Source organism: Limulus polyphemus, unplaced genomic scaffold (genome assembly GCF_000517525.1).
Source record: "Limulus polyphemus unplaced genomic scaffold, Limulus_polyphemus-2.1.2 Scaffold3350, whole genome shotgun sequence".
NCBI lineage: Eukaryota > Metazoa > Arthropoda > Merostomata > Xiphosura > Limulidae > Limulus > Limulus polyphemus.
The window spans coordinates 109,456-117,829 of record NW_013668960.1 but is presented as its reverse complement, the minus strand read 5'-3'; positions in this window follow the sequence as shown (position 1 = coordinate 117,829).

The window sequence follows — 8,374 nt, the reverse complement described above, 5'->3', positions numbered from 1 at the left end:
AGTGTTCTGAACATAACTTACAAACTTCTTCCATATCGTCAGTGTTCCGAACATAACTTACAAACTTCTTCCATATCGTCAGTGTTCCGAACATAACTTACACACTTCTACCATATCGTCAGTGTTCCGAACATAACTCACAAACCTCTTCCATATCGTCATTGTTCCGAACGTAACTTACACACTTCTTCCATATCGTCAGTGTTCCGAACATAACTCACAAACCTCTTCCATATCGTCAGTTTTCCGAACATAAATTACAAACCTCTTCCATATAGTCAGTGTTGCCAACATTAGCTAGGAACTTCTACCCTATCGGTCAATGTTCCCAACATTACTTAGGAACTTCTACCTTATCGGTCAATGTTTCCAACATTACTTAGGAACTTCTACCTTATCGGTCAATGTTCCCAACATTAGTTAGGAACTTCTACCTTATCGGTCAGTGTTCCCAACATTAGTTAGGAACTTCTACCTTATCGGTCAGTGTTCCAACATTAGTTAGGAACTTCTACCTTTACGGTCAATGTTTCCAACATTACTTAGGAACTTCTACTCTATCGGTCAGTGTTCCCAACATTACTTAGGAACTTCTACCTTATCGGTCAGTGTTCCAACATTAGTTAGGAACTTCTACCCTATCGGTCAGTGTTCCCAACATTAGTTAGGAACTTCTACCCTATTGTCAGTGTTCCCAACATTAGTTAGGAACTTCTACCCTATCGGTCAGTGTTCCCAACATTAGTTAGGAACTTCTACCCTATCGGTCAGTGTTCCCAACATTAGGTTAGGAACTTCTACCCTATTGTCAGTGTTCCCAACATTAGTTAGGAACTTCTACCCTATCGGTCAGTGTTCCCAACATTAGTTAGGAACTTCTACTCTATCGGTCAGTGTTCCTAACATTACTTAGGAACTTCTACCCTATTGTCAGTGTTCCCAACATTAGTTAGGAACTTCTACCTTATCGGTCAATGTTCCTAACATTACTTAGGCGCTAACAATAAAAGATCTTTCACCAAGCAACTTCAAGACAAAAAGTATTTCAACTCGCCGCCATAAACACGTGGCTGGTAAAGTTCAACTCTATCTTGTTACATAATGTATAGAATTAAGAAGGCGACAACAAATGGTAAAAAAACACGAACAACGTAAACATTCTGATACAGTGGAAAGGCTTGTTCATTCGTACGTTTCCCCTCAAATGTTTCTGAAAACACAGGACAGGATGGGGTTTCCACAGAACAACTCAACTCACCTTTTCCTGCTACTGACGTAACACCCGTGAAGCAGAATTTGTCAGTTGACGACAGTGTATGTACCTAGTAAAATAAAGCGTCTGAAAGGAATCAGGCTGACTCTTTGATCCAACAATTTTTATGTCAGCTTAGAATATAAGCATTATTTTCCTATGTTTAGGTTTCTCAAAAGTACCGCTACCAATTTTTTTTTTCAGCAAATCAAACGCGTTTGTAATATTAACGCCAGTTCTGTTAGGCACCACCTCTATGAGTATTTCCTCACGTGTTTTACTATTTGTATTTTGGAAAAGGGTTTTCCAATAACAACATCAGTCTGATATCAAGTCTAAAGGTTTTTAAGCCTAATAACTGAAAGACTGACCTTGAGGACACTTTTCATTCGGTTGGAATCTAAGCCTTTTATATTTTCGTATCTCTACAATCAGAAACTTCTTTCAATGCTTAACGTTTCAACGATTTTACGACTTTTAGGCGTATCCAACTGTTTTCTGCTTGTGCTTAACCATGAAACGTCGTTATTTGATATACTTAAGTCATGTCAGTAAGTGTAAGTGGTTTCGACGGTTCTTTGTTAGGTTTAAATAGCGCGGTAAAAAAAAAATCAACAAACCACACAATGAGCAATAGAAAGCTTGGGGCAACTGTATCCTGAAATTGTGTCGTTATGTCTGTGTCTCTCGAGTTAAGACACTCAAATTTACACCACTTCTCAAGAGCAGCAAAAACTTGTGAAGACGAAGAAAACATACGATCTTATACATTAAAATCTAAACTAATACAGTAACTTAGGACTCGTTTTTACCACTCAGTTTAGACGGTTTCTAGAAAAGTGATATAATTCAAACTGAAAACACAGACAACTTGGGGAAACAATACGTTCAAACCTACTTCATTGAATAAATATTCATAGACAGACCGGATATAGTCTACTTGCCTCACTTTAATAAGACCGGAAATGAAAAAAAAATTAAAATAATAAATAAATTGTCAACTATAATATTTATACGTCTATCGTACGTATTACATCTAACTGGGCGTTATATAGAATGGCAGTTGACTCCAAACTGGGATCGAAGTACGAAGGTCATTTCTAGCAGCACTAAAGTAACAGCATAGTTAGGTCAAGGTTCTAACGTCAAGCACACTTTGGAAGATAGAAGATTTTACAGTTTCTGACTTCACAAACAACCTACAAAAATACTTCAGCAAGCCAAGCAGCGCCCTCGTGAGGGGTTTTATTGATAATTAGCCTTGTAAAGTAAAATGTTCTTATATTGTATAATAGAGAATAACATTTATTTTATTTAGCATTCTCAATCTTCTGAATGTAATAAATGTTCGGATATTAATAAGAATTAATATATTTGAACACACACACACACATATATATATATATATATATCTGAATCAAGAAAGGAGATTTTTGTTTGTTTTTGAATTTCGCGCAAAGCTACACGAGGGCTATCTGCACTAGCCGTTCCTAATTTAGCAGTGTAAGACTAGAGGGAAGGCAGCTAGTCATCATCGCCCATTGCCCACCGCCAACTCTTGGGCTACTCTTTTACCAACGAATAGTGAGATTGACCGTCACATTATAACGACCCCACGGCTGAAGGGGTGAGCATATTTGGTGGGACGGGGATTCGAACCCGTGACCCTCAGATTGTGAGTTGAGCGCCCTAATCACCTGGCTATGCCGGGCCGAAATGGGATTTAGGAACTAGGTACACGGTTAGAAGGAGCAGTGGGATGATAGATATAAAAAAAAAACAAATAGAAAACATTGGAGGTTCTTATTTTTATATTCTAGCTTGTTAATACCGGTAATTTGAGTTCCTAATTCTTTAGAAACTATAGACTTTGATTTGAACATCACAAACATCTAATTTGAACCAGTGCTACATTTAACATACCACGTGACACACAAACATCGATATTTAGGTGTGTTCTTATAATATCTATTTTTAAGTTAAGAAATTAACTAATGTATAATATTAAAATTTGAATTATAGTCTACAATTTCATACCAAACTTATTGACATAAATTCATAAAATAGTGGTTCAATAAAATTTTGAATGTAAGTCAACAAATGTGATGACATGTCCTTTGACCCGTGACAATAGGGTTAATAAACATCTTCAGTGGTACTAAACTTAACCAATGGGGAAAAAAATTCAAACTGAGAACTAGGTTCACGGCGTTGTATCACCATTTCTATTACTGATCTGAATATGGCATCTCTTCACTCGATTTAGAAATAGCATTTTTTATCTATACCTTTTTAACAAATAAACTTTGTAAACCAAATAAAGAACCAGTTTTCTAATAGTTATGGATGGGAAGGACTAGAATGCATATTTATATAAATATTTCAATAACGTTTTATTGAAGTAAGAAAATAATGCTATACTTGTATCTGAAGATATTGGTATTCTCAACCTGAATTATCATTGTTCCCAGCATTACCTGGTAAGATACATAGGTTCAGACATAGCTATCCCTAATTTAGAATTGTTGACTGGGGGAGAGTAACCAACCAGTCATCATTGTTCCCAGTATTACCTGGTAAGATACAAAGGCTCAACTGCCAGATCAGTGACCTTTAAGGTTCAGACATAGCTATCTCTAATTTAGAATTGTTGACTGGGGGAGAGTAACCAACCAGTCAGCAGGACTTGCGGGAGTGACTGTTATGACTATAACGCCTCCACAAATGAAAAAAAGCTAAACGAGATTTAAGTCTGACACACTAACCACTAGACCGCGCCCAACCCTTTGTAGTTGAAGAACATCCGCTATATATTAGTTGTATAAATTATTTGGCCAGATTAAGTTTATACTCATATCAAGTTAAATTTAAAACAATGATTATAAACCATAAGCACATCATTCAATCAAGCTCTACTGGGAATAATGACAAACAGCTTTCACTCTATACAATAGCCCAAGAGAATGGTTTAAACTTTAAGGGCTAGACTTGGAGTTATTACTTAAACCAATACATCAATGGTTCTTGGTAGCGGTGAGTAACCTCCTCATACAAAATAGTAGGACGGAACAAGTTTATGACTCAAGTAATGACTTACAGTAATAAAAATAATTTCTACTTGGTGCAAATGGCTCTTGATAATAAAGACTAAGCATCTCTCTCACACACATAACAGAAGCACGGATCAATGCTTAAAAACCAAAAGCTAAAAAAAGAAAAGAAAAGAAAGGAGTTAAGGTGATAAATAATCATTTCAACTTTCACTATGGCAACTGCTCCTATGGCAACTGCTCCTGACAGCAAGTAACAATATCCACAAAACAACAGGGGGAGACAGTCAGTCAAATCAGCTGTTTAAATCACTTAATAACAATCTTCGCTCCAAACAATAGTAAAGGATAACGTTTATAACCCCCACACCATGAATTTACACTATATATAACAAAATCAAGGCGGAAACAACGAATTTTAAAAGTAAATTTCATCTTAAAGTAATGGTTCAATGAATACCGTGAGTTTTATCTTGAGTCAATAGGTCTAAGAATTATAGATTTTTTTCTTTCTTGCTAAGAGTAATGGCTCAATAAAATTCTGTAATTAATTTATTAGAGCAAGATCATGGGTTCTGGAGCCAGGATTGCCAGATTTTCCAAATACAAATAGAGGACGTCATGCGCCCATGATTCAAATGATAAAAGTAGCCCTTCGAAGACGCTGAGCAGTCAGGACAAACACGTAGAAAATATTCGCTCGTAAAAAAAGATGGGTTTTCGTCATATAAACAGTCAAGGCAAACTCTTTTAGATAGTATTCATTCGACCAATGACTATTAACGGTGTCATGCCGCCATGCACAAAATAGTACGTAAACTTATACGTGTTTATATAATTTACAATGTTAAATTTAATTAATTCAATAGGTATTTCAGTTATTTTTATTGTTAGAGAGATTTAATATATAATAATAAGTTACTTAAATAGTAATAACTATACTGGCCAGATGTGATAGGTACGGTACATGAAGCTTTACATGTGACAATTCTGCTTCAAGGTTTCTAGGACGTTTGTTTTTGAATTTCGCGCAAAACTACACGAGGGCTATCTGCGCTAGCCGTCCCTAATTTATCAGTGTAAGACTAGAGGGAAGGCAGCTAGTCATCACCACCCACCGCCAACTATTGGGCTACTCTTTTACCAACGAATAGTGGGATTGGCCGTCACATTATAACGCTCCCACGGCTGAAAAGGCGAGCATGTTTGGGAGATTCGAACCCGCGACCCTCAGATTGCGAGTCGAGCGCCTTATCCACTTGGCCATGGGTTTCTAGAAATACGATAATAATTTATGTAAATATTATTTTCCCCTGATTGTCATCGTGTTAACATATTATGATTTGTTTTCTTAGTTTTTCCGTCATTTATTTAGCTTAAGCTGTTGTGTTGTTGATAGCGGTGTTTTCGGCCCTCAGCCCAAGAACACCTGACAGAGCTAGGCCTGCTTTATGAATTATTAAGCACTCAGGATCAAGATTTCAAAACACTAGGACCAAACACAACGCGTGTTGCATCTTCAGGGTTCGATTAGCTGTGGTTAACTATAATGGATTTTTAAGACTACTTTTCGATGTTCAAAGACTATAAAGTTTCCTTCTCCTTTGTCTAGTAAATCTAAGGAAACTCCTGAAGATGGTGTCATAGAACATCGAACCATATGTAGAGTCTTTTTAGGGAAGTCCCTGTTTTAATAATTTTAATCTTGTATCCCTTTTAATTGTATATTTAAACACTCCTAGAATATTAATATCACATAGGGAACTAAAAACAAAGACGAGAATGGTATGACCCAGACCTATGATATTAATATCACATAGGGAACTAAAAACAAAGACGTAGAATGGTATGACCCAGACCTAGGATATTAATATCACATAGGAAATTTAAAATAAATACGAGAATGGTATGACCCAGACCTATGATATTAACATCACATAGGGAACTAAAAACAAAGACGAGAATGGTATGACCCAGACCTAGGATATTAATATCACATAGGGAATTAAAAACAAATACGAGAATGGTATGACCCTAATCTCGGATATTACTATCACATAGGGAACTACGAACAAAGATGAGGACGACATGACCCTAATCTCGGATATTAATACCACATAGGGAACTACGAACAAAGATGAGGATGACATTACCCCAATCTACGATATTAATATCACATAGGGAACTACGAACAAAGACGAGGATGACATTACCCCAATCTAGGATATTAATATCACATAGGGAACTACGAACAAAGACGAGGATGACATTACCCCAATCTAGGATATTAATATCACATAGAAAACTACGAACAAAGACGAGGATGACATGACCCTAATCACATTTCCTTATTTTAAGTTTCTGCTTATAAGTTATAAGAACCAATGAGTGAAAGCAAGGTAAATTTGTTATAATATATAAACCGCACTAAAACTGTTATATCTAACGCCAACGAGGCCATAAAGATTATAATGCATTGTTTCATCAGTTGGATATTTTTGCTGTTAACGATATTTTTGGCCGTGACCTTGAGATTCGGTGCAACTAACAGCATAAAACCACTGAACTGTAAAAACTAATATTATTTTGGGCATAATTTAAGACGACAACACAGTTTTGGGTTTAATTTTCTTATCGTGGACATCACTTAAAACAATAACACAGAGAGTTTGCGATTAATATCGCATATATTGGACATAAATTTAATACAACAACACAAACTTGCGTATCATGTTGCATATCTTAGGCATCATTTAAAGCAACAATAACACAGTTTTGGACATCATATTACTTATCTTGGAGACCACTTAAAACAATAACACAGTTTTGGACATCATATTACTTATCTTGGAGACCACTTAAAACAATAACACAGTTTTGGACATCATATTACTGATCTTCAAGACCACTTAAAACAATAACATAGTTTTGGATTATACATTGTTTCTTACTTTTTGTCATCAATAGCTCCTTGTTTCGAAATTCACAACGTCATAAAAAATGTACCTTACCTAGACACAGAATTGAATATTATACAAAGGCAATCTATAAACATATCACGTACTTATTAATTATATGTTTTAATTTATTCAATTCCAGTTACAACACCATCACCTAATGATCGACATAATTAGGTCACCGACCAGAGACTGAATTAACCCTTCGTACTGGAGATTTGTTGGCAGATTTGACGATTACTGATACTATCCTGTTTTACAACTGTGGAATAATTAAGTCTCTACGTGTATACACATACACGCATATGTATATTTATAATAGTGACATCCTAATACTAATTATTTATTCAAATCTAACGAGTGAAAACTAAACAGTTTCCTCAAAGCCCGTGGCTGGTGAAATAACTAATTCGTTCAATCTGTAAAAGTGGCTAGGAAAACCTGTTGTTTATAAGTTTTATTAACCGAATAAATAACTTCAATCTGTAAAGGTGGCTGGGAAAACCTGTTGTTTATAAGTTTTATTAACCGAATAAATAATTTCAATCTGTAAAGGTGGCTAAAAAACCTGTTGTTTATAAGTTTTATTAACCGAATACGTAGCTTCAATCTGTAAAGGTGGCTTGGAAAACCTGTTGTTTATAAGTTTTATTAACCGAATAAGTAGCTTCAGTCTGTAAAGGTGGCTAGGAAAACCTGTTGTTTATAAGTTTTATTGACCGAATAAGTAGCTTCAGTCTGTAAAGGTGGCTAGGAAAACCTGTTGTTTATAAGTTTTATTGACCGAATAAGTAGCTTCAGTCTGTAAAGGTGGCTACGAAAACCTGTTGTTTATAAGTTTTATTGACCGAATACGTAGCTTCTGTTTGTAAAGGTGGCTAGGACGAGTGGACTACAGACAATATGTAAAGTAGAGAATACATTATAAAAATTTGTAAGTAAGAGAAGTGGATTACAGACAATATATAAGGTAGATAATACATTGTAATAATCTGTAAATAAGAGGGGTGAATTACAGACAATATATAAGGTAGAGAATACATAATAGGAATCTGTAAATAAGAGGGGTGAATTACAGACAATATATAAGGTAGAGAATACATAATAGGAATCTG